The 9,370-nt window shown below is 35.0% G+C and overlaps 3 non-coding genes across 3 annotated transcripts; 2 read left to right on the top strand and 1 right to left on the bottom strand.

Annotated features, from left to right (window-relative positions):
• Window positions 1-5,738: 5,738 nt before the first annotated feature.
• Window positions 5,739-5,883, top strand: F46F6.5. Its single transcript, NR_071964.1, has one exon. It is a non-coding gene; the product is annotated as an Unclassified non-coding RNA F46F6.5 (non-coding RNA).
• Window positions 5,744-5,955, bottom strand: F46F6.7. The gene has a single exon (NR_071965.1). It is a non-coding gene; the product is annotated as an Unclassified non-coding RNA F46F6.7 (non-coding RNA).
• A 1,201-nt stretch (window positions 5,956-7,156) lies between these two features.
• F46F6.6 lies at window positions 7,157-7,342 on the top strand. Its single transcript, NR_071966.1, has one exon. It is a non-coding gene; the product is annotated as an Unclassified non-coding RNA F46F6.6 (non-coding RNA).
• The last annotated feature ends 2,028 nt before the right edge of the window (window positions 7,343-9,370 follow it).

Here is a 9,370-nt window from a genome sequence, read left to right on the forward strand (position 1 = left end):
TAATATAGACAAAAATAATTAGCCCATCTCACTTTGACGTTTTAATAAAAAAATCAACAATTACACCTGAAAATATAATATTTTAGGAAATTCAACATTTGTGAAACATTTTCAAATCAAACATCAGAAAAAAAAAGTTCCAAAGAGTAAACGTCTAGACACAATTTGCTCGGACAGCTGAATTCCGAAAAATAAATTTTATTCATGTCAACTTCAATGTCGATTTAAATTTATACAGAAACCATACAAATATAAAAAATTTCATGGCGACATAAATATTTACAACTTTAAGACAAATGTTGAGGTTTATTTGTTTGCTTGCTTCTGATTCCCTTATGTTTAATTGCTAACAGCTTTTTGTCGATGCTGTTTCAGACACTGCTCACGCTAAGAAATGTATGTGAAAACAATGTTTGTGACGTGTGTTTGCTGATGTAATTGTTTTCCATTGATATATTTCCAAACATATCTGTTATATTCAATGACTAGAACATATTTCACATCAAATGTTCAACTAATCGGTTCTGCTTCAAAAACCAGTCAGAGACTACGTATTCGTCTATTCAATGACGACATCAAAAAATAAAATAAAAACTAATCAAATTAAACATAGGTTTTTAGAATACGAAATTTGTTAATTTAATAAAAGCGGTTGAAACAAAATGAAATCAAAATATCATACTAAAGTAAACGTGAAATACATTTTGACTCTTCCGGCGTTGGAATTGGTATTTTTTTAACTTAAAAACTTAAAATCGACACATTTTTGCATAACTCAGATTATTTCATTTAAAGGTGGACTACTGCAAATGGGTGAATGATTGAAACAACAATGCAATGCTAAAATGACCAAATATCATAATAAAATTTTTTTAAACTTTGGAAATTTTTCCGATACAAATAGTGGTGAAAACTCAATTTTTTCGGGAATCGGCAATCAAACTAAATATTTTCTCCTTGTTTTACGTCCTACCGTTTGTATTTTTGTTTTTAATATTTGTTCTCCAACATTATGTTGAGCTCATATGAATGAGTTTCATTTATTTCTCCACTGGCCATACTCCACCTTTGAAAAAATGCGTGCTTACAACGATAATTCGCATGTAATTTAGTTTAAATTAGATGTTATATATGTTGATGTACGAATACTATCATAATAACTTGAAAACATCTTTATTAAACAATACTAGACCATTGTAATTTCACACGCATTCATTTCCTGTTCGTTGTTTCAATTCATTATTAACGAAAAGGGGCGAATTCCGAAAGAATAAAGAATCACAATTGCATCTGCAATGAAGTCCGTATGTTTTTCGTAGACTGGATCCAGATCTCAAGATATTTCAAATGCGATCCGGGATGTGGAGTCTAGCCGAAAAAGCAAACATATTTCGTCGACAGCAGCACAAAAAAAAACAAATCAGTATTGTGTTGCAGAGATCTTGTAAGAAAAGAGGTGAAGAAAGTTCAAAAATGCTAGTTTCTCAAGCTTTTCCCGTTCCTCCCCCGCTCACTTTCCCAGCCTTCGGACAAAATGTATGGTCTCGTATTTCACGTACACCACTTGGTTTGTGTCGTGCTCAAAATTGAGTAGAACTCGAGATGCAAATATGAACAGTTTGGAGTAACAATTTTTGTATTTATTGATAAAATGTGTTTTAAAAGTTTATTGTTCTGTTATGCTTCACTTATTTTTTATATTTCTTCAATGTATTCACATATAATGTTATTACTTGGTCCTTTTTACGTTATCAATTGTTTGTTGAGACCGCTTTAGTGAACAATCTTTATATCCTCAAAACATTGCTTTAAATTGCCACCTTTATTTATTAAATACGCCTGCATTTAATTTTATCGTTTTTGAAACATTGCTGCCTAATGGACTGAGCCCATCGGTTTGCAATAAACGTGCTGCTCTGAACCAATATTTTTTCTCATTTCACAAACAGGTTACCGGCCAAATCTGGTCTGTAGTTTTGCATTTAACACAAGATTGTTTTTTGACTCCTTGTCCCAGTATACCTTAAAATGGATGAAAAATGAATATCAGTGTGTTGATAACTTATGGTTGAAATTAATACTTTTTTTCTTCTTCCGTGTAAAATTTTTCAGTGCATATTTAATTTCAATTAGTCGCATTGATTTTCATAGATCAATTGTTTTATCTTATACAGTGCTATATCTGTCTGTTGGAATACTGACACATTGAGCATTTGAATACATTAGGTAAATAAAGTGAAAAGGATGAACGTTTTCACAATGTTTGGTATGTGTACATGTAGAGTTTCCTGAAATGTATGCTGAAATTTTTTACGAATCGTAGGTTTTCTGAAAACCGAAAAGGACATAATGTCATATATATTGTGAGACTGAACGTATTTTATATTTCAATAAAGTATCAACCAGGTGCGGTAAATTTTGTTTCATTTTATGATTATGTATATTTGCTCTAAAAAGTTGAAAACACATAGGTATTCCTTCTTTAATTTACCATGCTTTTTGCCATCTATTTGCTCTCTGTTTGCATTTCAAAAAAAAATCACGTAACAAATCATTGTCATCAAGAAAACAGAGAGGACACATCTAAGAAATGTATCCAGTGTCATCAAAAGCGTATCAAATTTCGCAATTGAACTTTTTCTTCAACTATTTATACTTCCTGATGTGAACCCTCTGATTTTCATTCAACTTTCATACTCTTACAATATTCTGAAAATAACCTTTCACAGAAAACGTCAATCGTCGCCATGCGTTATTGGTTAGATTTTTGCACTTTTGTCGCAGACAGTTTTGTCTCTAATCATTTTCATTTCCTGTTTGCAATTCTTCTTTGATCTGTATTTGTTTTCAACTGTAGATTTTAATTAATAACGCGAAGTTTTGATTTCTAATTCTAACCAATTCCATCTAATTTGCGCCTACCTGTTTGCCAATTTACTTTCAAAACGGAAATGACGGAAACCGATTAAATTTGTCATTAAGCAGAGTTGCAAACAAAAAACTAAGAGTTTCTAGGCATCCTCCCATTTTAAAATTTTATTTCTTTCCAACCGATACTTCGCTGCTTGATATTTATAACATAGAATTTGGTAATTTTTACTATAATTTTATGTTTCAAAGTTCGAAGAAAGATTTTGTTTAGTTTTTGATTACGGAAGTGTAGAGCTTTGTTTAAAAACAATAATCAATTTTGAAATTTAACGATCAGAAGCTTTGAATAAAGCGCATTTTGTAATAATGTGGACTTTTGTTGCAAATTTATAATGGTCCTAATATAGCTGCAGTTTTCAATATAAATCAGTTTTCTAAGTCTAAGAGTTTCATTGTAAAGTTTTGATAACATTCAATTTTTCAATACATTCTATAGTTTTCTAATTTTAGTAAATATTATTTGCAAATCAATTTATTTAAAAATAGGTAATTTCAGAAAACCCCTCAAATATCTTTTTCAAAACCGTTCCATACCGCTTAGGCTACGGGAATGAGCAACAATTGAGACAAAGAAAGTTGCACAAAACAATAGGATTTTCGGTAATTTCGCAGGCTTCACATATTTTTAACACTCATGCGCAAACGAGCACACACATCTTGATGATAAACTGTAGTTTTTGCATTCGCATTCCGTAGAAAATATCATATTCAATGACCAATGATTTTTGAACTCATTGAAAAGGGAATAATTTGGAAAAATCATACCGCAGTCTTGAAACATATATCTTATCACATTTTTTTGAAATTAACTTCTATCACATTTTGAAATGACCGAAATAGTGTGAATTTAGAAAAATATCACGTTAACTCAACATTTGAGAAATCTATTATTTCCATTGATGAAATTAATTTTTTTCAAACTACTTAGTTAGTTTTGATGATGGTTGTTGTGTAGAAACGACAAAAAATAATATAAATAGTTTTTAGTAAACCTGAAGAAATGCGGAAATACTAAAATACACAAAAGAGTTTTTCACCCTTTGCTCGCGTCGTTAACTAGTAAAATTCGATGTTCCTCTCCAACAATGGTTTCATCTTGTATAAGTGAACCTTTTAGGAATACTAATAAATCTATTCAATCATTTTGTGATAAGTTGTGTTGATATTAAAATGATTAATGATCATTTCGTTGGATTGCCACCAAATACTTTGTGTACAGAATATTTGCGCCGTTCTTCTCGCACTATCATCTCATTCGTTCGTTTCAACACACGAGTTCTATTGCAATTGCCACCCGTTCTCCTGTTCTTCCTCTTTCTTGCCGAAATCGATGCAAATCGTCGGACAGTAAAATAAGTGCAAGTGCGCTCTACTGAGAAACGGTTCGCCGCACTTTCCGCGCGCTTTCTTTTCTCTATCCTTATTACCTCTTTGTTTTGCTGTTCCTTTCTTCTTATTTTTATCGTTTCGTCACTTCGTTTTCAGTTTCTCAACATTCTTCACATTTTTACTATTGCTCTCCCTCAAAAACTGGGATAATTGTCAGGTATTTTGTGTGGAAAATAGAAAATTAATTCACAAAGAATGTAATTTCTCTTGTTTTTGACATGATTCTGTAGATAACGAAAGCGATGTTTATTTTCAACGCGTGCTGTACTCTCAAACTCATTGCTAAGAGCAAAAAACAAAGATACACATCCTGCAATACACTGAATCCAAGAATTGTACACTAAAAACCATACACGTTTTTTGTTCATTAAAGGCGAAAATCTATGAGACATGCGATTCAAATATAGCTGTTAATGCATTGCAAAACCTATTTTTCGTCGTCACTGTTTGTTTCGGTTCTATGCCCTCGTTCACTTGATCTACTAATAATAAATTTGCACTTTTTTAATGAAACAATGTATATCAAAAAAATTTTGTTAAAAAGAATCATCATTTTGGTTTCAGTGAACGGTTGTGACCTCAAAAAAAAACGGGTAATGGCAACATTTGCAGAGGTATTTTGAAATATTTTCAGTTTTTAGTTCTTGTAGTTTTGTTGTTTTCAACATTTGTAGTCATAAAATATCTAATAATAGTTGTACATTTTCCACAATCTTATTTTATCTGATTTCTCATATGTTTTGCAAGCTCTTTACCCTCTCTAAAATTCTTCAAACAAAAAAAGTTGTTTAGTTCTATTCCAAGCTTTCAATTAAGCACATTCAAATTTTCTCCGTTCTAATCTGAGCTATTTGAAAGTGCAAAGTCTCGGCGGCGAATTTGGTAATTTTTCTCTGCTTTATGGCATCATCGTTGGCATACGGTGCAAGACGTGGTTTCCGCCCCTTTTCTTTGTTTTGAAATATCTTTTGTTGTGTGTGTGTGTAGCCACGAAATAAAAGAAGAAAGAGCATATCAAAACGGCTGATAGGCACAAACAACAGCCTCTGCTGGGTTTGGTTGCACATACCCCCTCTCAACTCTCGGTGCCGAAACAAAACGACGGGAGAATGATGTGACATTTTTTTGTTCCGTTCTTCTGTTCAAGACTTGTGAATGTGTCCTCGTTTCTTGAAAGCTATTTGAACATATAGAACAAGAATATTCATGTTCTTTTTTTCATCTTTTTTCCCATGAGGCCTGAGTCCACAAAACACTTGGTCCCAGATGGTCGAAATAATGCTTCACATTGCTTTGGTTTTTTCCTCAATGTTTTTTTGTTGATATTTTTCTTCCATTCATATTCTACTTGTCAGTGTCGCTCCTCGACGATCGAATTAGCTCAATTTTTCCTGGTACTGTGGCTGATGAGCGACGACGACTAATGCACCCGCGGTGTCCTTGTCAATCTATTATATCCGTGGAAACATCGTCTTCCTTTTTATTCTCCGAAAACTGGTCAGCGGCTTCGTTTCCGACGACCGACAAACAGAGTTAAAGGAAAAGGAAGAGATTGTATCTCTTCTTTCCCTTATTCGTCTTCACAGAGCATTTCTGGATGCTCTAGTTTAATAAAATTTGAAAGTCAAATTTTCGAATTTATCCTTTCTTTCCCTGTTATATTCTCATAGTCTGAACGTTCGGGGCCAAATAAATAGAAGATAATCAACTATGCTAGAATTGGATAATTCTTTTAAAAATTTCTCATTTTCTGGAATCATGGGTCAAAAACATCTAACTACGTAACCCAAATATTAAATTCATCGTGATTTTTTGTACTCATTGGGATTTATTTATGTAACGCGTATTTTCGTTTAGTAAACATAAAACATATTTTTCAACAAATGAGTTGCTTGTTCACAATTATGCTTATGCCAAAGAGCATAAGTTTTCTATAAGGCGTGTTGAAACGTTTTCATCTCTCCAAATGCGTATGCCGAAATTCATGACTCCTATGTTAACCCTATTCGTTGCGTTACTCACCTCATAACTCTGAAAACATTGGAGTCAATTTCGAAAATAAACGCTCTCTCATCTATCAATGTTTCCTTCACTCTTCGCACTTGTTCCTTTTTTCTCATCAAAACCGGTTCGTTTTTGACGCCAAAGCTGCCACTGTCTCTGTTGCCCAATTCCATTCATTTTTCTCTCACTTTTCTTTCCGTTCTAAATGCCGAATCGGTTGGTGTTGGTAGAGTGATGAGTGGTAGGCGTTGGAATAGGTTCTGACTTGCGTGTTATGGAAATAAATTGTATCGCGTCGAAGAGTTTGTATTTGGCGGGCTGGCACGAGGAGCATTTGTACTTGTGCATGTATAGCTGGCGCCGCCTCTAGGTAATTTGCATAAATACAGCGTCTTGAAACTTCTATTTCTGATTTTTCACTTTCTAATATATTTTTTGGTCTTTTCTTCATTTTCGGTAGTTTTCTGGGTATAAGTTATTTTGCTTATCGCCAAAATTGAGGTATTGGCATAGTTACTTAATAAAAAGTTAAACGTCTAAACTAGTTGAATTCTTGTTTAAATTTTAAATTGATTCGGTTTTCATTTGCTTTTTTCCAATTTATCATAATTTTTCTGAACTCATCACTGAAAACTCACCAAACAATTTTCCTGAGAAAGCAAACTAAAAACATCTCTGAACACTTATATGTTTTATCCTTCCAACTTTCTTTCTGTCTCCTATCTCTTTCTTTTCACGTCACCGAAACTCAACCGCTTTCCTCCTTTCTTTTTCACTTTTCTCATTCTATTTCACTCCCGTTATCAACTCTCTGGAGCATTCTAACAAATCACAGAGTCTATGTTGTGAAAAGAGGGCACAGGGAGTCCCATTGAGAAGATCGCTGTTGCGCTGAAAGTTTGGAAGAAGTTAGCTGTAGGAACACAGTTGGTGTCTAATGCACCCGTCATTTGACAATATCAATGAAGAGTGTGCTAGTGCTGTTGCTGCTGCACATCCGCCTTGTTGTCTGAGCTTCCTCGGTGTAACAACACACTGTTACATTTGCCCTCCTCACCTTTCGGGTTAGCGCTTTGCGACCTCTCGAGAAATGTTTCGTGGCTGATATGTTTGTGTGTATATCTATCCGGAGATAGGGAGGGCAATTTATATCACTAAATCACTGGGCGACTGATATGTTTCGCTCTGCGTCTGTTGGTTGTTTGGATGATCGTTAGCACTTTTGGCAACTCAATTGTTTGTAATTCAAATATTTATTTTCATTCCATGGCATTCTTCCTAAAATGTTTAGTTATGAGAAATGAATAGAAAGCATCGAGAATGAGAGAGCGGCAGTCTACCATTAGTTACTAACAAATTATAACTTTGGCACACCACCCACACCATCTTTTCCTCCATTTTGCCATTGGGTAGCCTTTAGTTGTTTAATTATAAGTTGTAAATATTCAACGTTCTGTGACACCTAATATATGTATTTCCAAAAACGATTATATTTTGTCTTATAAACATGCTCTATGCACATGGTCTGCACACTTCAAATTCTCTTCTACTGATTCAATTTCAAGAGGAAATGGAGGAAATAAGTTCGATCCCGTTCCACTCGTTTTCATCTAACTGCTGTCTATAATGTCTTTCAATCTTTTCTTCTTTTGCTAGTTAGGATCATAAATGTTATGGAGCATTGACCGAAAGAGAGTTCACCAAAGAGATGTGCCGGTTTCTATTACCCTCTCCAACAACCCACGCGGGACCAACCAAACTCATTCTCAATTCTAAGTGGAGCACTTTTACTTGAAGATGGATGTGACTTTGTGTCGGAAACATATTTTTTCATTGCAAACTTCCAGGGAGTTACTTTCTGTGAATCAACTCGTTTATAATCTTCTTCTATACTTGACGGTGTTAACAACTGCTCTAAAAGAATAAGACTATGCGTAAAATGCTGACGTCAAAGTTGATAAGCAAAAAATGTTATCATTTGCTCCACAAACTTACACAATGCACATACATGCTTCGTGGGTCTGAGAATATGCGGCCGTATCTTTCTTTTAAAAACTGTTGGAATTTTTTTCAAATTTGATAGTCTGAAGTTGACACTCTCCCTTTAAATCAATATATGATAGATTCCCTTTTTTCTCACCAAACTCTTTTCTCTCATCTCTATGATGTCTCTTTTGTTTCCATCCTCTTTTCTCCGGGATCGGGAGATATACTCGAAAAAGCAAGTCCCGCGCTAGACTTCACCTCAATCCGTCCCGTCTGTCGACCCACCCGTCCACCCGTCAGACCGCCAGAGGCTGTTTTATATCTTGGGAAACGGTTTCCGTCCGGCGATTTGATTATTTCTTCTCCCTCTTTTCTCTCATTCAAACAGTGTGTCCTGAAGTGATTGTCGCAGAAATGAGGCAAACGAGGTAAAGACGAGGGAGAAGGCAAGGCGGAGAGTTCAGAAGTGTAGACAATTCCTCCTGTGCATGCACTGTCCTTTTCTACACCATTCTTCCACCGCCGTTGTGTGTTGCACGTTAGGGTGCATTCAATTTGAGGAAACGCAGAAACGGAGAGACAGTGCGCCCTCGCACTCGCATACGGAAAAAGGACTGCCCGGGGCCGACAATGGTGCGCGTACAGGGCCGCATAACGTCATCGTATGCTAACCTCCCAATTACGCCACGGGCTCATGGGACTATTTCCTTTCTTAGAAACAAAATGTTTTTCCTTCACATATAATGTCTTTATTAACATCATCCTGATCATTAGAGTTGATCATCATGTACTTCTTGTTCAAATCTCTCTTGGTTTGTGGCTCAATGAATTACGGCACGAGCAGAACATCACGTGGCACTACATCATTTCTGCTTCTGGGACTACTGCCAGCGTTTTTCATAAACCATGTGTCCTCACTAGATCTCATATAAATTCCATTTGTAAGAAAGAGAAAAACCTCACTTGTCGACAAGAAAATCAAACTAACCAGCTGATGTGTGTTGGTTTTCGACACCAAAGCATCGGCCGATGATTCAGAGACCTTATTTTTGTTGCTTTC

The sequence above is a fragment of the Caenorhabditis elegans genome, chromosome X, assembly GCF_000002985.6.
Source record: "Caenorhabditis elegans chromosome X".
Classification (NCBI taxonomy): Eukaryota; Metazoa; Nematoda; class Chromadorea; order Rhabditida; family Rhabditidae; genus Caenorhabditis; species Caenorhabditis elegans.